We start from the raw sequence: 27,426 nt of genomic DNA on the forward strand, positions 1-27,426 counted from the left end.
GAAATCGTTGCATTCTTTGGATATTGTTAGAGCTTTGAAATATTATGTTGAAGCTACTAAGTCTTTCCGAAAGACTTCTAGTTTATTTGTTATCTTTTCCGGTTCTAGAAAGGCCAGAAAACTTCTGCCATTTCTTTGGCATCCTGGTTGAAATCTTTAATTCATCTTGCCTATGTTGAGTCGGGTAAAACTCCGCCTCAGAGGATTACAGCTCATTCTACTAGGTCAGTTTCTACTTCCTGGGCGTTTAGGAATGAAGCTTCGGTTGATCAGATTTGCAAAGCGGCAATTTGGTCCTCTTTGCATACTTTTACCAAATTCTACCATTTTGATGTATTTTCTTCTTCTGAAGCAGTTTTTGGTAGAAAAGTACTTCAGGCAGCGGTTTCAGTTTGAATCTTCTGCTTATGTTTTTCATTAAACTTTATTTTGGGTGTGGATTATTTTCAGCAGTAATTGGCTGTCTTTATTTTATCCCTCCCTCTCTAGTGACTCTTGTGTGGAAAGATCCACATCTTGGGTAGTCATTATCCCATACGTCACTAGCTCATGGACTCTTGCTAATTACATGAAAGAAAACATAATTTATGTAAGAACTTACCTGATAAATTCATTTCTTTCATATTAGCAAGAGTCCATGAGGCCCGCCCTTTTTTGTGGTGGTTATGATTTTTTTGTATAAAGCACAATTATTCCAATTCCTTATTTTATATGCTTTCGCACTTTTTTCTTATCACCCCACTTCTTGGCTATTCGTTAAACTGAATTGTGGGTGTGGTGAGGGGTGTATTTATAGGCATTTTAAGGTTTGGGAAACTTTGCCCCTCCTGGTAGGAATATATATCCCATACGTCACTAGCTCATGGACTCTTGCTAATATGAAAGAAATGAATTTATCAGGTAAGTTCTTACATAAATTATGTTTTTTGCTCGTTAATTTTATTATTTTAAACATAAATATATAATTTATATTATAAATAATGACATTTACAAGCAAAAATAACTACATTTTTAATTATATACAATACTTAAATAATATTCATTATAGATGACAATGCATATCATTTTAACGTTGTATATAAATGTTTTTCTTATGTAGTGCTTACCATTATATCCTAGGTGATATACATCGCTTCTCGCCGGCACTTGACTGGTCCGCACCTTTTATTTGAATATATCGCCAGATCGAGGGGTAACGAGCCTGATGAGGCCAAAAAGCCATTTTCCCATCGGTCTGGCGATGCTTTGAATATCGGGACCTCAGTCACAATACTGACATAGCATAAAACCTGGATGGGCAAATTGGACTTTTTTCCTCATTCTGGAAAAGCTGGTTTCTGTTAACAGATAGGGCTCCATTTATAGTTGTGAATGCAGCTTCAATGCCCCAGCGTTTCAAACGCTAGTTAAAGGGACACTAAACCCCAAAATTTTCTTTCATGATTCAGATAGATAATACAAATTTAAACAACAATCCAATGTACTTCTTTTATTTATTTTGCTTCATTTTTTAGATATCCTTAGTTGAAGAAAAAGCAGTGCACATGGGTGAGCTAATCACATGAAGCTTCTATGTGCAGCAACCAATCAGCAGCTACTGAGCCTATCTAGATATGCTTTTTCAGCAAAGAATATTAAGAGAATACAAAAAATTAGATAATAGAAGTAAATTAGAAAGTTGTTTCAAATTGCATGCTCTTTCTAAATCATGAAAGAAAAAAATTGGGGTTTCATGTCCCTTTGCTACTTAACCTCTCTGCCACCTAATGTGTGGCAGATTCAGTCATTCAGATCCGAACGGAATGTGCACAAGTAGTAGCTTATGCAATGTTAAATGCGAGCAGCGGATGCTGCATGCTTACCGTGAGGCCATGCGGGTGTGGTTCATGTCTGCTCATTTAAGTAACTAATGGACTATCATGCATATGAAAGAGCAACATTTAAACATTCTGAAAATATTTCTTTGCATTGCAAAAACTCTATTGGTGGATAGGGGCATACCTATATAAGCCTAATTAAATGGTGGTTTATTTATGACAGGAACATGCATTACATTTCTTCTATAAGGTACGACGAGTCCACGGATTCATCCTTTACTTGTGGGATATTATCCTCCTGCTAACAGGAAGTGGCAAAGAGCACCACAGCAAAGCTGTCTATATAGCTCATCCCTTAACTCCACCCCCCAGTCATTCTCTTTGCCTACTCTAAGTACTAGGAATGGTAAAGTGAAAGAGGTGATAAAATGTTAGTTTTTATTTTCTTCAAGCAAGAGTTTTTTATTTTAAATGGTACCGGTGTGTACTATTTACTCTCAGGCAGCAGATGGATGAAGACTTCTGCCTGGAGGCTGATGATCTTAGCATTTGTCACTAAGATCCAGAGCAGTTCCCACAGAATGGCTGAGGAGTACAAGAAACTTCAGTGTGAGGAACGTTTTCATGCTATATAGCAGTGAGGTATGTTCAGTATTTTTTTCTGGAGAGACTGTGTTATTTGAGAAAGGCTGACAGTATCCCCATGAGGGTAAGGGTAAGCAGTAATCCTAAAAGATAGAAGGGTATTACTAGGCCTGCATAAGGGGCTTATAAAAAATGGTTGACACTGAGTTTGGAATGTTTATACGCAAACGTTTTGTGAACTGGGAGTGCTGTTAACGTTTTTTGGGCAATAACGTTTTTTGGAGACTTTATTGAGGGTACACTTGGCTTATTTTTGGGTCTCAGAACCCACATGGCTAGTTTGGAACCGCTCTGGTGCGGTTCATTTAGGCTGACAAAACATTGAGTGAGATGGGCGGGGCCTATTTTCGCGCCTCAGATGCGCAGTTGTATTTACAAAGCAAGCTCCAACTCCGGAGGGCCCTTGTGGAAGTGTTGGGCCAAATCGAAGCTTTAACCCCATTTTTCCAATCCCTGAGGGCAGGTAGGCGCCACAGCAGGGCTGTAGCGAGGTGCAGGGGGTGTTTTTTCCGGATTTAGGCTCATTAACTAACCGGTTTTCACAATAAAGGGTTAAGTGTGTTTTTTTCTTGTGGGGCAAACTTAACTGCATAAATTGAATCTTATATAAAAAATTTGAAACGATTGGTGTATTTTAAAGCAGTTTTGCAGAACGTGTATGCTTTTTTTCTCTTAAAGGCGCATTACCGTTTTTTAAGATTATTTTTTAACTAAATAAAGTGTTTTCAAGCTTGTTTGTGGCCATTACTAGGCTGTTCAACATGTCTGACATTGAGGAAAGCCAATGTTCAATGTGTTTAGAAGTCATTGTGGAACCCCCACTTAAAATGTGTCCTGCATGCACTGAAAGGGCAATAAATTGCAAAGAACATATTTTAGCTAATAAAAGTATGTTGCAGGATGATTCTCAGTCAGAAGGGAATCAGGTTATGCCATCTAATTCTCCCCAAGTGTCCCAACCATTAACGCCCGCACAAGTGACGCCAAGTACTTCTAGTGCGTCTAATTCTTTCACCCTGCAAGATATGGCCACAGTTATGAACCTCACAGAGGTTTTATCTAAGCTGCCTGGGTTGCAGGGGAAGCGCAGTAGGTCTGGTGTGAGAGTAAATACTGAGCCCTCTGACGCTTTATTAGCCATATCCGATGTACCCTCACAATGTTCTGATGAGAGATTTGCTGTCTGAGGGAGAGATTTCTGATTCAAGAAAGATGTTCCCTCAGACAGACTCAGATATGACGGCTTTTAAATTTAAACTAGAACACCTCCGCTTGTTGCTCAGGGAGGTTTTAGCGACTCTGGATGATTGTGACCCTATTATAGTTCCAGAGAAATTGTGTAAAATGGACAGATATCTAGAGGTTCCTGCCTACACTGATGTTTTTCCGGTCCCTAAGAGGATTTCGGACATTGTCACTAAGGAGTGGGATAAACCAGGTATTCCGTTTTCTCCCCCTCCTACTTTTAAGAAAATGTTTCCCATACCAGACACCATGCGGGACTCGTGGCAGGTGGTCCCTAAGGTGGAGGGGGCTATTTCTACCCTGGCTAAGCGTACAACTATACCTATTGAGGACAGTTGTGCTTTCAAAGATCCTATGGATTAAAAATTAGAGGGTCTCCTAAAGAAAATATTTATTCATCAGGGTTTTCTTCTGCAACCTATAGCGTGCATTGTTCCTGCAACTACTGCAGCTGCTTTTTGGTTCGAGGCTCTGGAGGAGGCTCTTCAGGTTGAGACCCCATTAGATGATATTCTGGATAGAATTAGGACTCTCAAGCTAGCTAATTCTTTCATTACAGATGCAGCTTTTCAACTGGCTAAATTAGCGGCAAAGAATTCAGGTTTTGCCATTTTAGGGCGTAGAGCGTTATGGCTTAAGTCCTGGTCTACTGACTTGTCATCAAAATCTAAGCTTTTAGCTATCCCTTTCAAGGATAAGACCCTATTCGGGCCTGAACTGAAAGAGATCATTTCAGACATCACTGGAGGAAAAGGCCATGCCCTTCCTCAGGATAAGACAAATAAGATGAGGACCAAGCAAAATAATTTTCGTTCCTTTCGAAACTTCAAAGGTGGTCCCTCTACCTACTCCCCTGCTGCAAAGCAGGAGGGGAATTTTGCTCAATCCAAGTCAGTCTGGAGACCTAACCAGACTTGGAACAAAGGTAAACAGGCCAAGAATCTTGCTGCTGCCACCAAGACAGCATGAAGGGGTAGCCCCCAATCCGGGACCGGATCTAGTAGGGGGCAGACTTTCTTGCTCAGGCTTGGGCAAGAGACGTTCAGGACTCCTGGGCTTTAGAAATCGTAACCCAGGGGTATCTTCTAGATTTCAAAGATTCTCCTCCAAGGGGTAGATTCCATCTTTCTCAATTGTCTGTAAACCAGACAAAAAGAGAGGCATTCTTACGCTTTGTAGAAGACCTATATACCATGGGAGTGATCTGCCCAGTTCCGAAAACAGAACAGGGGCAGGGGTTTTACTCCAATCTGTTTGTGGTTCCCAAAAAAGAGGGAACTTTCAGACCAATTTTAGATCTCAAGATCCTAAACAAATTTGTCAGAGTCCCATCCTTCAAGATGGAGACCATTCGGACTATTTAACCAATGATTCAGGAGGGTCAATATATGACCACCGTGGATTTAAAGGATGCGTATCTGCACATCCCTATCCACAAAGATCATCACCAGTTCCTCAGGTTCGCCTTTCTGGACAAGCATTGCCAGTTTGTGGCTCTTCCCTTCGAGCTGGCCACAGCTCCCAGAATTTTCACAAAGGTGCTAGGGTCCCTTCTGGCGGTTCTAAGGCCGCGGGGCATAGCAGTGGCGCCTTATCTGGACGATATCTTAATTCAGGCGTCAACTTACCATCTAGCCAAATCTCACACGGACATCGTGTTGGCTTTTCTAAAATCTCACGGGTGGAAGGTGAACGTGAAAAAGAGTTCACTTCTCCCCCTCACGAGAGTTCCATTCCTGGGAACTCTGATAGATTCGGTAGACATGAAAATTTTTCTGACGGAGGTCAGGAAATTAAAGATTTTAACCACTTGCCAAGCTCTTCATTCCATTCCTCGGCCTTCCGTGGCTCAGTATAAGGAGGTAATCAAACTAATGGTAGCGGCAATGGACATAGTTCCATTTGCTCACTTGCATCTCAGACCACTGCAACTATTCATGCTCAATCAGTGGAATGGGGATTATGCAAATTTATCTCCTCAGATAAATCTGGATCAAGAGACCAGAGACTCTCTTCTTTGGTGGTTGTCACAGGATCATCTGTCCCAGGGAATGTGTTTCCACAGGCCAGCATGGGTCATAGTGACGACGGACGCCAGCCTATTGGGCTGGGGTGCAGTCTGGAATTCCCTGAAAGCACAGGGTGTGTGGACTCAGGAGGAGGCTCTCCTCCCGAAAAATATTTTAGAACTGAGAGCGATATTCAAAGCGCTTCAGGCGTGGCCTCAGCTGGCTTCGGCCAGATTCATAAGATTTCAGTCGGAAAATATCACAACTGTAGCATATATCAATCATCAGGGGGGAACAAAGTGTTCTCTAGCGATGATAGAAGTTACCAAAATAATTTGATGGGCAGAGACTCACTCTTGCCATCTATCAGCAATCTATATCCCAGGAGTGGAGAACTGGGAAGCGGATTTTCTAAGTCGTCAGACTTTTCATCCGGGGGGGGGGGGGGTGGGAACTCCATCCAGAGGTGTTTGCACAATTGACTCATCAATGAGGCTCACCAGAATTGGATCTGATGGCGTCTCGTCAGAATGCCAAACTTCCTTATTATGGGTCCAGATCACGGGATCCTCAAGCAGTACTGATAGATGCTCTAGCAGTACCTTGGTCGTTCAACCTGGCTTATGTGTTTCCACCATTTCCTCTCCTCCCTCGTCTGATTGCCAGAATCAAACAGGAGAGAACTTCAGTGATTTTGATAGCACCTGCATGGCCACGCAGGACTTGGTATGCAGACCTGGTGGACATGTCATCTCTGCCACCATGGACACTGCTACTGAGACAGGACCTTCTCCTTCAAGGTCCATTCCAGCATCCAAATCTAGTTTCTCTGTGGCTGACTGCCTGGAGATTGAACGCTTGATTTTATCTAAGAGGGGATTCTCTGAGTCGGTCATAGATATCTTGATTCAGGCTCGAAAGCTTGTCACTAGGAAAATTTATCATAAGATATGGCGTAAATATCTTTATTGGTGTGAATCCAAAGGCTACTCATGGAGTAAGATCAGGATTCCTAGGATTGTGTCCTTTCTCCAAGAAGGATTGGAGAAGGGTTTATCAGCTTGTTCCCTAAAGGGACAGATATCTGCTTTATCAGTTTTACTACACAGGCGCCTGGCAGATTTTCCAGACGTTCAGTCGTTTTGTCAGGCTTTAGTTAGAATCAATTTGCATACAAAGAGAGAAGCGCTCTACCAGGAACGAACAACAGCTCAGTGGCTTGTTCTATGGCGATTTACCACACGGAAGCAGCCTCTTTTAGACCAGTGTGCTTTTCACAGAAGAAAACTTTCCTGAAGTATATCAGTCTGATCCTGCCAATTAAGGTCAGTCCAGCCCCGAAATACCAGGCAATTCTCCTCTGAACAAGGAACATGACAACCCCAGACGATCGTTTCGGCCTCCTATGGGCCTCGTCAGTGAGGTGCAGCCACATTCCTCTAAGCACACTGGGCAAGGAGTCCACGTCTGGTTTCCCCCATCACCCATAGGGAGACTTCCCCAGGGTCATAATAATTTGCATACAAAGAGAGAAGCGCTCTACCAGGAACGAACAACAGCTCAGTGGCTTGTTCTATGGCGATTTACCACCCGGAAGCAGCCTCCTTTAGACCAGTGTGCTTTTCACAGAAGAAAACTTTCCTGAAGTATATCAGTCTGATCCTGCCAATTAAGGTCAGTCCAGCCCCGAAATGCCAGGCAATTCTCCTCTGAACAAGGAACATGACAACCCCAGACGATCGTTTCGGCCTCCTATGGGCCTTGTGAGTGAGGTGCAACCACATTCCTCTAAGCACACTGGGCAAGGAGTCCACGTCTGGTTTCCCCCATCACCCATAGGGAGACTTCCCCAGGGTCATAATAATTTGCATACAAAGAGAGAAGCGCTCTACCAGGAACGAACAACAGCTCAGTGGCTTGTTCTATGGCGATTTACCACCCGGAAGCAGCCTCTTTTAGACCAGTGTGCTTTTCACAGAAGAAAACTTTCCTGAAGTATATCAGTCTGATCCTGCCAATTAAGGTCAGTCCAGCCCCGAAATACCAGGCAATTCTCCTCTGAACAAGGAACATGACAACCCCAGACGTTCGTTTCGGCCTCCTATGGGCCTCGTCAGTGAGGTGCAGCCACATTCCTCTATGCACACTGGGCAAGGAGTCCACGTCTGGTTTCCCCCATCACCCATAGGGAGACTTCCCCAGGGTCATAATAATTTGCATACAAAGAGAGAAGCGCTCTACCAGGAACGAACAACAGCTCAGTGGCTTGTTCTATGGCGATTTACCACCCGGAAGCAGCCTCTTTTAGACCAGTGTGCTTTTCACAGAAGAAAACTTTCCTGAAGTATATCAGTCTGATCCTGCCAATTAAGGTCAGTCCAGCCCCGAAATACCAGGCAATTCTCCTCTGAACAAGGAACATGACAACCCCAGACGATCGTTTCGGCCTCCTATGGGCCTCGTCAGTGAGGTGCAGCCACATTCCTCTAAGCACACTGGGCAAGGAGTCCACGTCTGGTTTCCCCCATCACCCATAGGGAGACTTCCCCAGGGTCATAATAATTTGCATACAAAGTTAGTTAGAATCAAGCCTGTGTTTAAATCTGTTGCTCCGCCATGGAGTTTGAATTTAGTTTTTCAAGTTCTTCAAGGGGTTCCGTTTGAACCTATGCATTCCATAGATATTAAGCTTCTATCTTGGAAAGTTCTGTTTTTAGTCGCTATCTCTTCGGCCTGAAGAGTTTTTGAACTATCTGCATTGCAATGCGACTCGCCTTATCTTGTTTTTCATTTGGATAAGGTGGTTTTGCGTACCAAACCTGGATTCCTTCCTAAGGTTGTTACTAATAAGAATATTAATCAGGAAATTGTTGTTCCTTCCCTGTGTCCTAATCCTTCCTCTAAGAAGGAGCGTCTGTTGCACAACTTGGACGTGGTTCGTGCTTTGAAGTTTTACTTGCAAGCGACCAAGGATTTCCGTCAAACATCTTCTTTGTTGTCTATTCTGGAAAACGTAGAGGTCAAAAAGATAAGGCTACCTCTCTTTCTGGACAGCAGCCTCCTGAAAGAATTACAGCTCACTCTACTAGAGCGGTGGCTTCCACATGGGCTTTTAAAAATGATGCTTCTGTTGAACAGATTTGTAAGGCTGCGACTTGGTCGTCGCTTCATACCTTTTCCAAATTTTACAAATTTGATACTTTTGCTTCTTCGGAGGCTATTTTTGGGAGAAAAGTTCTTCAAGCAGTGGTGCCTTCTGTTTAGCCATCTGTCTTGTCCCTCCCATTCATCCGTGTCCTATAGCTTTGGTATTGTATCCCACAAGTAAAGTATGAATCCGTGGACTCATCGTACCTTATAGAAGAAAAGTAAATTTATGCTTACCTGATAAATTAATTTCTTCTATGGTACGACGAGTCCACGGCCCGCCCTGTCATTTTAAGACAGATTATATTTTTTTTGAGTTTAAACTTCAGTCACCTCTGCACCTTTTAGTTTCTCCTTTTTCTTCCTGTACCTTCGGTCGAATGACTGGGGGGTGGAGTTAATGGAGGAGCTATATAGACAGCTCTGTTGTAGTGCTCTTTGTCACTTCCTGTTAGCAGGAGGATAATATCCCACAAGTAAAGGATGAATTTGTGGACTCGTACCATAGAAGAAATTAATTTATCAGGTAAGCATAAATTTACTTTTTTATATGGAGGAGTCTGGAGTTTGCAGAAATGTGTTAAATTTCATGTAAAATATGTTAAAACAAGACATGCATATATTCATTTAAAGAGTAATTTAGGAGAACTAAAACTGGTGATTTAAAATCAGTGTATTACTTCCATACCCATTACACAAGGGAGCTTTGAATGGGGCGAAGTTTGAGCATTGGTACAACCAGTTTTAAAATGGGTTGGACTTAAAAGGATTAACAGAGACAAACTAGCTAGAGTGATGAGTCTGAAAGCCTATTTGTTTGCAGGGGATATATAAAGGAAGACAGAACTTAAAGGAAAATATATATATATTTTTTTATTTTATGATTCAGAGGGTAGTGGTTCCCACTTTTTCAGGTCACTGCCCCTTGGTTCTATAAACTCACCATTAGCGCTCATAAACCATAACATTCAGATTAGCAATGCACAACCCTTAATAAAGATTATGACACAATACAATTTAAAGGAGTAACAATTAAAAACATATTCAAATTTTAAAAGATTTATTTAATTTTATTAAAACTATATTATCTTCGTATACCAGCTTTTTAAAGTTGATAGCCACTGTGAAAGAGTCCTTTAAATCACATTTAGTAATTAATTTACTGTTCAAAAACTCTTAAAGGGCCACTGTAAATAAATATTTTCTATGCCTGTTACTAACTAACTACCCCAAATACGCTTTTTATCAATAGCATTTCATTAACATATCTCTACCGTATATCAGAAATCTTGTCTGCAAATTTAATTGTTTTCCAAATCCACTCCGTGGGTATCCTTTGCTCTGTACCAATCCGTTTACAATACCTAGGTTTCAAAATGGCGCTTTAAACACAAAGTTATTGGTTTAAGTATTTTGAACACACAGTGCTGAAAATAGTGGGCAGGATAACGTGACATCATCGGCGAATAAAAGATATAACTTTTAGAACGTTATGAAACTTCGTTTTGGAGAAAATATAGGTCAGTAGGTTTTAATTAATGTTTATTAACTTTAATATGTTAGTTGTTTAGCTTAAAAATTATAACAGAAAGTAATCCTTTAATCCAATAGATGGGTTGATAAAGTGATAAAAGTTTTCCAATCTCCGGTTTCATGTCACTTACCATTAGCCATTGTCGTATATCTGGAGTTTATTTCTTTGCTTGGAGCATAGTTAGGGTTGCCATCTTTCTTGGAAGAAAATACCGGCCATGCTAATTAACATAAATTTGCATAAATAATTAAACAGCATAACACAAAAAATAAAGCAGATAGGACTGATTTTAAATGCTCATTTGTTTATAACTAGTATTCATCACACTCAGAAGAAGTTTCACTTTGACAGGGGCTTTCTTTCAATATTTATTCTTTATTTTCTACATTGACATGAACCTACTGCACCAATAAATCAACTTTATAGAAAGTGAATTCTGTTTACCAAAGTGTTATGTAGTGCACCACCAGATTATTAGATGGCTGACTGTGTACAAAGCTACTCAGACAAGCACACTAAGCCTTTGCTGTGTTTCCTGCTACTACACAATGATTCCAAACTGTGCAATTAATGTTAATAATCTGTGCTAATGTACAGAGCTGGCAAAACAAAGAATTCAACACATGTGGCTGCATTTTATCGTAGTGATAGAAAGTGTATGTTTCTGATTAACCTGAAGTTTCAGAGAAGAAAAAGCTTTGAAGGCAAAGAGCAGTAAAACTTTGAACACAAGCTAGAAAGTTGTTTTCTTTCCTAAGATATGGTGAGTCCACGGTTTCATCAATTACTGTTGGGAATAACACTCCTGGCCAGCAGGAGGAGGCAAAGAGCACCACAGTCAAAACTGTTAAATATCACTTCCCTTCTCACAAACCTCAATCATTCTCTTTGCCTCTGTTCAAGGAGGAGGTGAAGTTTGGTTGTCTGAAGATTCTTTTGCTACAAGCAAGATTTTATTGTTTTGCAAAGCCAGAGTAGGTTTACTCTGATCTTTCCTTGGTTTCAAGGATTGGGTCTAACCGTAGTCCACGTTAATCTCTTCAGTAGAGTAGTGGTGGTTTTAAAGCAGTTAGGAACTTGTAAGGTGGGCCTTGCTGCGGTGTCATAACATATTTGCTGCCCAAGTACAGAAAACCAGAGAAGGTTTACTCTGTTCTTCCTTTTCTTACAAGTCTCTGTGAGGAGTGGCGTCCTCTCATACCATGTAAGCAGGTAAGTGCCTTTCGTCTTCTGTGCACTTAAAGAGGTTTAAAAGACCTGCAACATTTTCTGGGACATACATATATCTTATATGGATATTTTTAGGCAGAGAGCAGGCACTGCTGTGTGAATGGAGACTGGCTTTTTTTTTTTTTTTTTACTTTAAACTGGTTATAAAGTGTTTCCCCTGTATTTTAGTGTGGGCTGTTTATTCTTTTATTTGTTACTCTCATGGCTCATAAATTTATTTATATCACCCTGAACTTTTACTGCAGCTGGCAGGGTTCTGCTGCATTGCTGTGTTGTACTCTGTAACGAGTGCTAATGGAGGGTGTTTTTTATATATTTATTTATTATTTCAAGACTGTCACTGATTTTTGTACTCTGTGTTAGGGTTAGAAGGCAGGCGCTTGGTTAGAAAATGAATCACTCTGCATGTTACATTTTTCGACCTCTTTTTGTGGTTTTGCTGCCATTAAGGTTTTCTCTCCCTCTTAAGAAACCTACGCTCGTAATGGCAGTGCAGTTTCTTGTCGGCAGTCACATGACCCATTCCACTTCAGTTCTTCTAGCAGAGCAGTGTCTGTTAGACTCCGAAATTTTTCTGGTGACTTTATCAGAATTCATCTTTAGAACTGCTTCAGGCATCTCCATCTTGGTGCATTCCTGTTCGTTGATGTCGTTAGCATTCAGTTATATCTATAATTCATGGCTAACTTTGCATTTTTTTGTTGTTGATGCTACGTCAGTCAGATTTAACCCCTCAGCCAGGCTGATGTGTAACGGCTAGCCTCTATGGTGTCACATCCAGTGCCCTGCGGTTCCTCTCAATCTCCTAGAGGAGTTATTGGCCTGCAGAATTTGCTGCCCATGTATCTTCTGCAGTATCTGTGGCATTATCTGCTTTTCCTTTACTAAAGGGAAATCGCAAGAGGAATATTGGAGATTCAGATAGTAAGGTTTCTGTACCTCCTACTGCTACACTGGTTGCCTCCCTCATAGGCTAATGATGAGAATACGTCAGTAGCCTCTGGGTGTAAAATCTCATATTCGGTCAGTATAATTCCTTTATCTAATGCAGAAGTAGTATCCTTTAGATTTAAGCTTGAACACCTTCGTGTATGTTTAAAGGAGGTTTTGGCTACTTTGGAGCGACTCCGATACGTATGTCGTTGTCAACCCTAAGAAGCATAATAAACTTTATAAATACTGAGATTCTTCTGTGGAAGTTTTTCCTGTTCCAGACCAAGCTAGGAGATTTTTCACAGGAATGAGAGAAGTCAGGGATCCTTTTCCCTGTCTCCTGTCTTGGGAAAGATGCTTCCTGTTGCTGTCTCCATTAAATACATGGCGCACGGGGCCATTGTGTCAAGTGCGGCATCTTATTGGGATGCCTTGTTTGATCCAATTTGGTAGGGACTCCTTTGGATGAGATCCAGAACAGAATTAAGGCTCTTAAGATAGCCAATCTTCCATTTCTGATGCTACCAGGCAAGTTTTTTAGCCGGGAGCCAAGATATCTGTCTCGCTGTGCTAGCCCACAGGGCGTTGTGGCTATATTTATGGCCAGTGGATTTTTCTTTTGAGTCCAAGCTTCTGGCGCTTCTTTACAAGGGTAAGACCTTGTTTGTTCCTAATCTGACAGGAATATTTCTGATATACGGGTGGAAAAGGGTCTTTTCTACCACAAGGAAAGATGAATAAACCTAAAGAAGTTTGCCCCCAATCTGGGATTGGTCCAGGTGTGGGGCGGAATCTTTCTGTTTGTCTTCAAACATGAATACAAGATGTCCCAGATAGGCTGCGGGCATTGTATTTCAGGTTTTCTACATAAAATGTATACCTTCCTCCCAGAGGCAGGTTCCTCCTCTCAATTTTATCTACAGGCCAGATAACAGTGAGGCATTTTGAAGTGCTTTGGGACTTCTCTTCCCTGTGAGTGATAGTTCCAGTTCCTGTAAGGGAATGTTTCGTCCTATAATAGATCTACAGTGTCTCAACAAGTTTTTCTCAGGGTACCGTCCTTCAAAATGGAAACCAGTGGTTCTATTCTTCCTTTGGTCTAAGAGGGTCAGTTTATGGTGACCATAGACATATATTTTTCAAGTTCCTGAGTTTTGCCTTTCTATCAAGAACTTCCAGTTTGTGGCTCTTGTCTTTGGCCTTGCCACAACTCCCCAAGGGGGCTATCTTGGCAGTGATCAGGTTTCATGGTATTGCTGTGGTACCCTTTCTGGACTACACAATGGCTCAGGCGCCATCTTTTTATCAAGCAAACTCTCATACAGAGATCTTGTTGTTTTTTCTTCAAGTGAAGCTGAAAATGGGTTCCCTTGTTTTAGCTACGGAGGTAGCTTTCTTAGGGACCATATTAGTTTCCTATCTCTGACAATATTTTTGTCAGAGGTCAATAAGATCAAGGATTCTTTCCTCTTGCCTCTCACTGCACTCTACTGTTTGGCCCTTCAGTGGCTCAATGTATGGATGTAATTGGTCTGATGGTTGCTTCATCATCCCTTGCTTGATTCCATTTGAGTGTCTGCTGTTATGCATGCTCAGATAGTGGAACGGGGATCATGTGGTTCTGTTTTGGAGGATAGATCTAGTTCTGTCGACATGAGAGAGCCCTCCAGTGGCTCAAGGTGTATGGCAAACGGCCGGAGGCTGGAGGTTCCAGGTTCAACTCCAGGCATGCCAAGAAGCAGAGCATGTTGTAATACATGTTGTAATCTACCATTTTTCTTTCCTGTGGTGGTTTTCACAGGAGCATCTGTCTCTGGACACATGCTTCATGAGACCTTCCTGAGTAATGATGACCACGGACATCAGCCTGTTGGGTTGGTGACTATGGACTTGAGAGGAGTCTACTATTTCATAACATCTTGGAGTTGGTTGACATCAACCACCTTGGAGGAATCTGGAGTTCCTTAGCAATGATTGGCATGGATTGTTCAGTGGGTGGATGCTCACATTTGTTGTCTCTCCACTCTTCACATTCCAAGAGTCAGATCATTCCGGGAGTGGATGCTTCTCCTGGAGGTGTTCTCCAGCTTAACCCTCAAATGGGGGGTGCTGGAGTTGCAGATGGCAGTATGCCAAACTTTCTTATTACTTTTAAAGGTCAGGAGATCAGCAAGCTGCTCAGTTGAAATCCCTGGCGGTTCTTGGGTTTTCAGTCTGACATTCCTGTTCCTCAGTTTGATCTCCTTCCACGAGTCTTTGCTCGTATCACATAGGAGTGGGCATCAATATTTTTCCTGTGTAGTCTCGCAGGATCTGGTTACTGACCTAACGGGGATGTATCTCTTCCAACCTGGGAGGTTGTTCCTGAGGAGGGACCTTCTAATGTAGGGTCTATTCTTTTGTTTCTCTGAAGATTTCTTCTTGGAGATTGGACGCTTAGATCTGTATAAGCGTGGTTTTTCTGAGTCAGTCATTGAAACTATGATTCAGGCTTGTTAGACTGTTACTAGATAGATTTGCCATAAGTTATGGCGTATATATCTTTATTGGTGGGAATCCAAGGGCTACTCTTGGAGTAGGGTCAGGATTCCTAGGATTTTGTCCTTTCTCCAGGTAGGTCTGGAGAAGGGTTTTACAAAAAGAAGGCGGCGCTCCAATGGCATATTATCTCAAGGGTATGAGCCCTCCAACCACATTCAATGACCCCAATAGGAATTATACTCACAAGCTTCAAGCACTTATCACAAAGTGCTCAATAATGCGGTCTTGGAGATTAGGAGCTTCCCAGCTGGCTCTCAAACGGAACAGTGATGTCCAAGGAACCCACAGTGCCAATTAACACCCAACAGGATCCCTGTATAATACACTTCAAAGTCTAAAAGTGTCAAATACAAATTTGATGGATGGAGAAGGGTTTGTTAGTCAGTACCCTGAAGGGTCAGATCTCTGCATTTTCTATTTTGCTACATAAGCGTCTGGCGGATGTGCCAGATGTGCAATCGTTTTGTCAGGTCTTGATCAAAATCAGGCCTGTCTTTACGTCTGTTTCTCTTTCTTGGAGCCTTAACTTTGTTCTTAAAGTTTTACAGCAGGCTCCGTTAGAACCTTTGCATTCCATAGTTATTAATTGGTTATCTTGGAACATTTTGTTTCTTTTTGCTATCTCTTTTGCTTGGAGAGTTTTCGGATTTCTCAGCCTTGCAGTGTGATTTGCCTTATTTTATCTTGTTGATGAGGCGGTTCTTCATACTGTTAGGTTTCCTTCCTGTAGTAGTTTCAGACAGATATATTAATCAGGAAATTGTTGTTTCTTCTCTATGTCCTCATCCTTCTTCTCATAAAGTACGTTGTTGCACAACTTGGAGGTTGTGCATGCTTTAAGATTTTATTTCAGGCGACTACAGATTTTCGTCAGTCTTCTCCCTTGTTTGTTTGTTTCTCTGGGAAACGTAAAGGTCAGAAAGCTACTGCTACTTCTCTTTCTCTCTGGATGGGAAGTATAATTTGTTTTGCTGATGAGACTGCTGGACAGCAGCCTCCTGAGAGAATTACAGCTCATTCCACTAGGGCTGTCTCCTCTTCTTGGGTTTTCAAGAATGAAGTTTCTGTGGAACAGATTTGCAAGGCTGCAACTTGGTTCTCTTTGCATATTCTTTCAAAATTTTACAAATTTGATACTTTTTCCTCAGACGAGGCGTTTTTTGGGAGAACGGTTATTCAAGCAGTGGTGCCTTCTGTTTAGGTCTGCCTGTCTTGTCCCTCCCTATTCATCTGTGTCCTCTAGCTTGGGTATTGGTTCCCAACAGTAAATTGATAAAGCCGTGGACCATATCTTAGGAAAGAAAAGAGAATTTATGCTTACCTGATAAATTTATGTATTTCCGGATATGGTGAGTCCACGCCCCCCCTTTATTTCATGACAGTTATTTTTTACTAAACCTTTAGGCACCTCTACACCTTGTGTTACTCCTTTTTTCTCCATTTCTCTTTGGTTGAATGACTGGGGGTTGTGGGAAGGGGAGTGGTATTCCCAACAGTAATTGATGAAGCCGTGGACTCACCATATCCGGAAATAAATACATTTATCAGGTAAGCATAAATTCTCTTCTTCTTTGCACATTTAAGATAAATCAAATTACTATAATCATACTTGGAGAGGCCCACTAGCATGCTCTTCGGCTCCTTTCCTTCAAGCACCCCCTATGGTAATTCCAGTGCCCCCCTTCCACCTCTTATACCTATTAGTGCCACTTGGGGAACCACTGAGATAGAGCATTCAATGTAAAAAAACAAATCTGTTTATTTCTATTAACAAATTTTGCTTCATTTTCTTCTTGCAGGAGCAACAATGCACTACTAGAAGCTAGCTGATCCAATGACAAGAGACATATATGCACAGTCACCAATCAGCAGCTAGCTCCCAGTAGTGGATTGCTACTACATAGCCTACCCAGCTTTTCAATTAAGGATAGCATGATAATGAAGAAAATTATATAATAGATTTAAATTGTAAAGTTATTTAAAATTTCATGCTCTATATGAATCATTTAAAGTTTAATTTTGACTTTACTGTTGCTTTAAGTCTGACTTTAAGACTATCCAGCAAAACGTGTAACAGTTGGGACATATGATATATTTAACTGTTTATGCCACCATCTAACCTCACATAGAGATCTCGCCTTTTTGACAACATTTTACAAAATGCCCTTTTTGGACTGGACAATTATAGGGTAGAGAAATGGGCTTAGCTGAAATTAAATTTTTGTAAAAATTGTAGCACTATTGTTCATGCAAAAAAAATGTTAAAGGGATAGGAAAGTCAAAATTAAACCTGCATGATTCAGACAGAGCGTGTAATTTTAAGACATTTTTAAATTCACTTCTTTTTTCAAATGTACTTTGTTCTCTTGGTATCCCTTGTTGAAAAATAATACGCACATATCCTACTCCAGTGGGAGTTAGCTGCTGATTGGTGCCTGCACACGTGTTTCTTGTGATTGTTTTAGCTAGCTGCCTGTAGTGCAATGCTGTTCATTCAGCAAAGGAAAACAAGATAATGAAGCAAATTTGATAATAGAAGTAAATTGGAAAACTGTTTAAAATTGTGTGTTATATCCAAATCATGAAAGAAAATGTTGGTGTTTCCTATCCCTTTAAAACACCTTTAATTTATGGTAGGCAATGTGAGTTTATGTGCATTTTAACATTGTGTGTATATAACTGGTTAAATAGCATTTAAAATAAAATAAAACAAACGTATAGCTTAGAACAAAACTACAAAAGGGTTAACTGGGACATCTGTTATTCCTGCAAATATTATTGATATGAAAAACGCTTGGCTGGCCTTTTAAAAGAATGCATAAAGGAAATAATGTCCAGTGCTGGTTGCCAGATTCCCTTCAGTTTGAAATATGAAAATCTAAGGTGCTGGCAAGATGGCCTTGGAACACCCCGGGCCCCGAAATTATTACATCAGGAAGTGGGGGGGGGATGTGTGTTTCAGCACGTTTGGCACCAATTTATGAAGCCGCATTGTCCAAAAATATTTAAATTAAATGAATGCCTGAAAGCAACAGTATGTACTTGAAATGAAGATGGAAGTTAAAGAGTGATTATTCTGGCTAGGCAGTTAGCATTTTACAGTTGAACATTTAATATGAAAGTTTTATTGGAGATTTATTTAATCCATGTTTATAGATTTTGGTCAAATACATAAGGGCCCAAAGGAAAGCTAAGATTATTAATGTTTCTAATACACACATTATCTGTCTACATGTATCTGTATTGTAATAGTTTCCTAAACAAAAGGGGTAGTAGTTACTTGGTGCAAACTCAAGGTAAAAGTGGTAAGTTGTGTGTTTGAGAAAAATTTGTAGAATGTTACGATGAGTCTTAAAGGACCACTCAATGCAGTCAAATTGCATAATGAACAAGTGCATAATAAAAAGACAATGATTTAACGGCCACTCTGAATTTTAAATAATCAGTAGATTTTTTCCCCATTTTCCAGCCCCCCTCTATCATGTGACAGACATCAGCCAATCACAGACTAGTATACTTATACCCTGTGAGCTTGTGCACATGCTCAGTAGGGTGTTGTTCTCCAGAAAGTGTCTCTATAAAAAGACTCTGCAACATTTCATAATGGAAGTAAATTGGAAAGTGTCTTAAAACAGCATGCTCTATATGAATCATAATAGTTTATTTTGACTTGAGTGTCCCTTTAAAGAAGTCACAAATCAATTATTGTCTGTCAAACCAAGATGGCTGTCATATTCAACATCACTTTATGACATCTGATAACATTACATTCAAATATTTTCCCAAAAAAACTTTCTTACTTAAATTCTGCTGATTTGGCAAATGCATATTCCTTGTGTTTTATGCCTATTATGTTCACTTAGCTTAGCTTTAAAATCGCTTAGTTATTTTAGCACAGCTCCTTATGGGAGAGGCAGCATTTTCAGATAGTGTACAAAATTCTGAACAGATCTTCATGATATATTTTTATTTTGTTGTCCTTGTATGGCGGTCATTAACTGAAAAAGAAATGGTTCAATATTAAGGCTGCATAATAAATAGATACAACATTTAGATTAATTTAGCCCTGGGATTAAAGCCAAGATTTACTTTATTTGGCCTTGCAGTGTCACCTGTCATTGCTGCTTTAGGGTCATGCCATTTGGTGTGTTACTGGGATTTCCTTTCACTTAAATCCTTTGCCTGTTTGTGAAAGTGAAGAATTATGTGTATGCTCATCCACAGGCAAAAACACATTGCTCTTGTGAAGTTACTGCATCTCTGAGCACACGTTGCTGACGCATTTATCCAGCAGCTGTTGGTGAAATCTCTCTATAAATATCTGTCTGCATTCTTGTACATTATCACAGTAAGCCCAAAAGCTCAGTTTTCCATAGTTTCACACCCAGCATGGCTTGTCTAAAGTTCTTGGCACAGCAAGCAGAGATTTAAACAACGGATGTCAGATCGTGCATGCGTCACAAATTCCTATCATTTTGTTTGCTTGCGTTCATTTAATTTTTTTTTATGTTTGTGAATTTAGTAGTTGTGAAATGCGTGGGAAGAGGGGAGACTTAGGAACTGACATCATTCGTATATCCACATAACAGCTGCAGTGCCATTTAATGTAGTAATCTGACAAATTGCCAGGATGGTCTATGACCCTTTACTTGGTTAGCATACTCGTCCTACTTGCCTTGAAAACGTGTGAAACATGATTTGTCAATTAATGTATTATGAGAAGATTTATTCTCACTCATGCCTTTGTATAATGACATTGACAGCCATTTATGTGAAATAACTAAAACACAGAACGATTAAAAAAAAATGTACATAAGGTTACTCTTCGAGGAGGGTCAGTTACAAGTGTTGTTCATTATTGGTCAGCTCTAGGGCCTGTTTTCTTCATAAACGGGGAGAGTCCACAGCTGTATTCATTACTTTTGGGAATTCAGAACCTGGCCACCAGGAGGAGGCAAAGACACCCCAGCCAAAGGCTTAAATACCTCCCCCACTTCCCTCATCCCCCCAGTCATTCTTTGCCTTTCGTCACAGGAGATTGGCAGAGAAGTGTCGGAAGATTTAAGATAGTCTCTTATGGAGGGTAGTACTCTTCGAAATGTGACTGGAGTTTTAAGTAATCCTGTCAGCCTCTGAGAGCATGGGTGAATGTTAAAGTCCGGAGATGCAGTGAGAGTCTTTCAGCAAAACTATCCCGACTCATGTTAACAGCTCCTTAGCAATCAGCGTTGACGAGTTTCGCTGCCTGCTTTTTTCACTCAAGTCCATTGCTCTGGGTAATGTTCCTCGTCTTCTCTTTAAGGTCTTCTTTGGAATTGTCCTTTTTGGATCTGTTTTCCTTCATGACAGTATCTCTTCCTTCGGGTTGTGGCTGATTGGGCCCCTTTTTTGTCTCTTTTCCTTGGGGTTGGCCTTTGGTCAGCTGTTTCAGGAAGTAGGACCTTTGGGTTTTTCTACTTCCTGGATCCATCTGTTCCCATATTTTGAAGTTTGCAGATTAGGGTGTTCCCTTTTTACTGTTTTGCCCCTGCTTAGATGTTTTTGGGTTTTTACCCGTCTGGGTTTAGAATGTTAGTTCATTTGTTATTCCTTGAACTGTAGGGGCTTCCAGGAGAAGGATCCTGAGAGGATCTTGGAGACTATGGTCCTATTTTCTCCTGAATATCTGGGATTGAGCTCTGTTCTTTTGACATTTTGTTAGTCTTTGGACTTAGTACTGTTATCCCTAGTGCCTTAGGGTCAACCAGAGTGGCTGTGTGGCTCTCATCATGCCTAGCACCCTTTTCAATTTGGGAGTGGTTCCTGTTGTGGGTGTTTTAAGCACTCTGTGTCTGGGACTCTTACGTGAGAGTTCAGTGTCCAAGGTGCCTTGGATATAACTGTGATGCCTCGCCTAGGGTGCAAAGTCTGCTCCAAAGGGGTAACCCGGTGGGTCATCAGGGAGTAGTACGTTTGTAAGCCGGCTCTGAGTTCTGGGTGTCCGGGTTTATTTGTCCTGGTCCTTGTCTTTGACTGGACTTTTTTGAGTTCTGTGGTTCGGTAAGGCCCTGTTCTCAGTTCTGGAACATTTTCGGTTCCTACTGGCGCATTTTTTTTTTATTTTTTTTTTTAACATAAGTGTTTACCAAATGCCTCAAAATACTGCCTTACTGGAAACTTTAGTTAGAACCTGAATGAACAAAATGCAATGCTTATAAAGCCTGCAAGTTTATTTCATGCTATTGGACGATGACAACTTATAGCAGTTACCCATAAAAAAAAGAAAAGTCACTATTAAAGGAATATGAAACCTAAAGTTCATCATGATTCAATCTGCATATACTAACACCAATTTGCTTGTTCGCTTAGTATTTGTAAAAGATATAGGAGGGCCAGGAGCTAGCTGCTAATTGGTGGCCACACATTCCTCCTTATGTGTTCAGGTAGCTCACAGTAGTGTACTGTTGCACATTCAATGATCATGAAGCAAAAATAGAATTCAATTGTTATTAAAAAAAAGAAAGATAGGTGACAACCTACTTGTAATTTCCTGAAATGTTGCTAGTCAGTTACCAATTAAGCTGAGCAGCGACCGTCAAGGAAATCTTTGTCTTAGCTCATTATTGCTCACAGCAGCTAATACATGGCTACCATGAGTTGTTGGATGAGAGCCACCATTTTTTCTCTTCTTAGACAATTAGTCTTCTACTGGACCGGCCGTAGTTGCCGGATGTTTCTGTCATTCGGTACTTGACCTGTTGAGTATGCCTACAGCTTTACGATCCATGCCTTGTGCGGGTGTGCTGTGCTGGTGCGCGGAGGTGCTGTGCTGGTTTCGTTTTCCCTCCTTGGGGTGGATTGGATGGTGTTTCACCATGGCTTAAGTGGCGGTCTATGCTGCCTTGAAACATGAAGGTTAAGAGTTTAGATACAGCGGTGGCTGTAATTTCATTATGCTGGTCTTGTAAAATCCCTTGCCTAAGGCATCTTTATCATAGTATCCAGCTGATGATGGGAGATACTTTTCTTTCTCCTTTCAGTGGGGGTGTTCCCCATTCCTTGAGTGCAGGATGTCAGAGGGAAGGGATGAATTGTTGTGACATGCCATCTCTGTACTTTTCATTGGAGGGTCTCTCTTTGGGAGTATCCTTAGCCTTCGGGAAGGGGACTGCGTCTGGGTCCTGGACCCAAGCTTTTTTGGGGGTCTGGTTCCCTCCTTTTTCCTTCCTGGAAGTCTTGATGATCAGGAAATTTTAATTACTTTGTCCTTTTGGACATTATCAGTCACTTTTGGTACTGGGTCTGTTGCCCGGAGCGAGGGTCAGGGATCTGTCGAATCTATTGATCTTTGGCCGCGTATCATAGTTTGATATTGTGAGCCTTCCTTAAGAGGAGGCTTCACGGTAGATCCTTCTTGGCAGGTAGTTTCTCTACTATTTTTCCGGGTTCTGGTCTCTTCTTCCGGTCCTTTTTGGGAAGGAGTTGTTCTGCACTCTTGGAGTCCTTCTTCTTTGAGGATGGTCCTGTGCAGCCTAATGCCTAGGGTTGGCGACTTGGGCCGCTAAGTCCTCCGTTGCTGCAGGACGCCTTTGGCTTTGGAGGAGGATATTCAGATATTTTTATACTGTTTCAGCGGCTTCCGGGACAGTTTTGTCTTTGGTCGTTCTTCCTGGGAGCAAGTTAGCACTCTGCGTAGGGGAGGGGTTTTCCTTATCCCTTTCAGTCTCAGGGCATTAAATAATCCTTGGTTTCTATGCAGATAGGGATTTCTCCCTTTGCCCTGTTGGGCGGTAGGGTTTTTTTCAATGGTTTTGCCTTGTTTCTTTCTGGGTTACTCTTTTCGAGTTACCTTTGGGGTTTCTTTCGTCCTAGTCTCTTATCTAAATCCTTATTCTTCCCTTCTGGGGGAATGTGGATGTTCCCCTTACTTTTATTATGGGTGAGTTTGTTTCTTCTATAAGATACGACAAGTCCACGGATTCATCCTTTACTTGTGGGATATTATCCTCCTGCCAACAGGAAGTGGCAAAGAGCACCACAGCAGAGCTGTCTATATAGCTCCCCCCTTGACTCCACCCCCCAGTCATTCTCTTTGCCTACTCTAAGTACTATGAAGGGTAAAGTGAAAGAGGTGATTAGATGTTAGTTTTTATTTTCTTCAAGCAAGAGTTTTTTTTATTTTAAATGGTACCGGTGTGTACTATTTTCCCTCTGGCAGCAGATGGATGAAGACTTCTGCCTGGAGACTGATGATCTTAGCAGTTGTTACTAAGATCCAGTGCAGTTCCCACAGAATGGCTGAGGAGTACTTAAGAAACTTCAGTGTGAGGAAAGTTTTTCATGCTATAAGCAGTGAGGTATGTTCAGTCATTTTTTTCTGCAGAGACTGTGTTATTTCAGAATTGGCTGACAGTATCCCCATGACGGAGAGGGTAAGCAGTAATCCTAAAGTTTATAGAGGGGTATTACTGAGCTTGCATATATGGGCTATATAAAAATGGTTGACACTGATGTTTGAATGTTTGTGGGAAAACGTTTACATGTTTTGGAGTGCAGTTAACGTTTTTAAAGTAAGAGACGTTTTTATGCTTTATTTAAGAAGGATACACATGGCTTCATTTCTGGGTTTATGAACCCACATGGCTAGGTTTTTAGACCGCTCTGGTGCAGTTAATTTGGGCTGTGAGGCATCGAGTGAGATGGGCGGGGCCTATTTTCGCACCTCAGTTGCGCAGTTGTTTTTCTCAAGCAAGCAGCAAGCTCCAGATCCGGTGGGCCTTTGTGAGCTGTATTGGGCCAAAACAAAGTTTTAACCTGGTTTTACAGACCCCTGAGGGCAGGTAGGCGCCACAGCAGAGCTGTGGCGAGGTGCAGGGGGTGCTTTTGATTGAAATAAACGTTTTGTATTTTTCTGTTTTTTCCTGTAAGGGTTAAGTATTCCTTTCCTTGTGGGGCAAACTTAGCTGCAGAATTGGGATGCTTCTACCATAAAATTGGGACAATTTGATTGTTTTTAAGCAGTTTTAGAAAAATTGTATGCTTTTTTTCTCTTAAAGGCACACTACCGTTTTTTAAGATTGTTATTTTTTCACTAAATAAAGTGTTTTCAAGCCTGTTTGTGGTCATTACTAGCCTGTTTAACATGTCTGACATTGAAGAAAGCCAATGTTCCATGTGTTTAGAAGCCATTGTGGAACCCCCACTTAAAATGTGTCCCTCATGTACTAGAAGGGCCTTACATTGCAAAGAACATATTTTAGCTGATAAAAGTATGTCGCAGGATGAATGATTCTCAGTCAGAAGAGAATTAGGTTTTGCCATCTACTTCTCCCCAAGTGTCACAACCTTTAACGCCCGCACAAGCGACGCCAAGTACTTCTAGTGCGTCTAATTCTTTCACCCTGGAAGATATGGCCGCAGTTATGTCTGCTACCCTCACAGAGGTATTATCTAAACTGCCTGGTTTGTAGGAGAAGCGCAGTAGGTCCGGTATGAGAGTAAATGCTGAGCCCTCTGACTCTTTATTAGCCATCTCCGATGTACCCTCACAATGCTCTGAATTGGGGGTAGGGGAATTGCTGTCTGAGGGAGAGCTTTCTGATTCAGGAAAGATGTTCCCTCAAACAGACTCAGATATGACGGCTTTTAAGTTTAAGCTTGAACACCTCCGCTTGTTACTCAGGGAGGTTTTAGCGACTCTGGATGCCTGTGACCCTATTGTAATTCCTCCAGAGAAATTCTGTAAAATGGATAGATATCTAGAGGTTTCTTCTTACACTGTTTTTCCGGTCCCTAAGAGGATTTCGGACATTGTTACTAAGGAATGGGATAGACCAGGCATTCCGTTCTCTCCCCCTCCTACTTTTAAGAAAATGTTTCCCATATCTGACACCATTCGGGATTCATGGCAGACGGTCCCTAAGGTGGAGGGAGCTGTTTCTACCCTAGCTAAGCGTACAACTATACCTATTGAGGACAGTTGTGCTTTCAAAGATCATATGGATAAAAAATTCTAAAGAAAATATTTATTCATCAGGGTTTTCTTCTGCAACCTATAGCATGCATTATTCCTGTAACTACTGCAGCTGCTTTTTGGTTTGAGGCTCTTGAGGAGGCTCTTAAGGTTGAGACCCCATTGGATGAGATTTTCTATAGAATTAAGGCTCTCAAGCTAGCTAATTCTTTTATTACAGATGCCGCTTTTCAACTGGCTAAATTAGCGACAAAGAATTCAGGTTTTGCCATTTTGGCGCATAGAGCGTTATGGCTTAAGTTCTGGTCTGCTGATGTGTCATCAAAATCTAAGCTATTAGCTATTCCTTTCAACCTTTCAAGGGTAAGACCCTATTCGGGCCTGAACTGAAGGAGATCATTTCCGACATCACTGGAGGAAAAGGCCATGCCCTTACTCAGGATAAGACAAATAGAATGAGGGCCAAAAAGAATAATTTTCGTTCCTTTCGAAACTTCAAAGGTCCCGCTACCTCCTCCCCTGCCACAAAGCAGGAGGGGAATTTTGCTCAATCCAAGTCTTTCTGGAGACCTAACCAGACCTGGAATAAAGGTAAACAGGCCAAGAAGCCCGCTGCTGCTACCAAGACAGCATGAGGGGGCAGCCCCCGATCCGGGACCGGATCTGGTGGGGGCAGACTTTCTCTCTTCGCTCAGGCTTGGGCAAGAGACGTTCAGGATTCCTGGGCATTAGAAATTGTGGCCCAGGGGTATCTTCTAGAATTCAAAGATTCTCCTCCAAAGGGGAGATTTCATCTTTCACAGTTGTCTGTAAACCAGACAAAAAGAGGCGTTCTTACGCTGTGTAGAAGACCTATATACTATGGGTGTAATCTGCCCAGTTCCAAAAGCAGAACAGTGGCAGGGGTTTTACTCCAAACTGTTCGTGGTTCTCAAAAAAGAGGGAACCTTCAGACCAATTTTAGATCTCAAGATCCTAAACAAATTTCTCAGAGTCCCATCCTTCAAGATGGAGACTATTCTGACTATTTTACAAATGATCCAGAAGGGTCAATATATGACCACCGTGGATTTGAAGGATGTGTATCTTCACATTCCTATCCACAAAGATCATCACCAGTTCCTCAGGTTCGCCTTCCTGGACAAGCATTACCAGTTTGTGGCTCTTCCCTTCGGGTTGGCCACGGCTCCCAGAATTTTCACAAAGTGCTAGGGTCCCTTTTGGCGGTTCTAAGGCCGCGGGTCATAGCAGTGGCGCCTTATCTGGACGATATCTTAATTCAGGCGTCAACTTACCAACTAGCCAAATCTCACACGGACATCGTGTTGGCTTTTCTAAGATCTCACGGGTGGAAGGTGAACGTAAAGAAGAGTTCACTTATCCCTCTCACAAGAGTTCCATTCCTGGGAAGTCTGATAGATTCGGTAAACATGAAAAAATTTCTGACGGAGGTCAGAAAATCAAAGATCTTAACCACCTGCCGAGCACTTCATTCCATTCCTCGGCCGTCAGTGGCTCAGTGTATGGAGGTAATTGGACTAATGGTAGCGGCAATGGACACAGTTCCGTTTGCTGGCTTGCATCTCAGACCACTACAACTATGCATGCTCAGATAGTGGAATGGGGATTATGCAAATTTATCTCCTCAGACAAATCTGGATCAAGAGACCAGAGACTCTCTTCTTTGGTGGTTGTCACAGGATCATCTGTCCCAGGGAATGTGTTTCCGCAGGCCAGCATGGGTCATAGTGACGACGGACGCCAGCCTATTGGGCTGGGGTGCAGTCTGGAATTCCCTGAAAGCACAGGGTGTGTGGACTCAGGAGGAGGCTCTCCTTCCAATAAATATTCTAGAACTGAGAGCAATATTCAACGCGCTTCAGGCGTGGCCTCAGCTGGCTTCGGCCAGATTCATAAGATTCCAGTCGGACAATATCACGACTGTAGCATATATCAATTATCAGGGGGGAACAAAGAGTTCTCTAGCGATGATAGAGGTTTCCAAAATAATTCGATGGGCAGAGACTCACTCTTGCCATCTATCAGTAATCTATATCCCAGGAGTGGAGAACTGGGAAGCGGATTTTCTAAGTCGTCAGACTTTTCATCCGGGGGAGTGGGAGCTCCATCCGGAGGTGTTTGCAGAATTGATTCATCAATGGGGCACACCAGAATTGGATCTGATGGCATCTCGTCAGAATGCCAAACTTCCTTGTTACATGTCCAGATCAAGGGATCCCCAAGCAGTACTGATAGATGCTCTAGCAGTACCTTGGTCGTTCAACCTGGCTTATGTGTTTACACCATTTCCTCTTCTTCCTCGTCTGATTGCCAGAATCAAACAGGAGAGGGCTTCGGTGATTTTGATAGCAC

At 41.7% G+C, this 27,426-nt stretch overlaps 1 protein-coding gene and 1 non-coding gene across 2 annotated transcripts in view; one reads left to right on the forward strand and one right to left on the reverse strand.

Annotated features, from left to right (window-relative positions):
- The window catches only part of SPATA5 (spermatogenesis associated 5), a 1,265,813-nt gene that overhangs the window by 448,210 nt on the left and 790,177 nt on the right, over positions 1 to 27,426 (forward strand). The window lies entirely within an intron of this gene.
- LOC128650678 (small nucleolar RNA SNORA16B/SNORA16A family) lies at positions 21,619 to 21,756 on the reverse strand. The gene has a single exon (XR_008400942.1). It is a non-coding gene; the product is annotated as a small nucleolar RNA SNORA16B/SNORA16A family (small nucleolar RNA).

This window comes from Bombina bombina, chromosome 2, assembly GCF_027579735.1.
Source record: "Bombina bombina isolate aBomBom1 chromosome 2, aBomBom1.pri, whole genome shotgun sequence".
Classification (NCBI taxonomy): domain Eukaryota; kingdom Metazoa; phylum Chordata; class Amphibia; order Anura; family Bombinatoridae; genus Bombina; species Bombina bombina.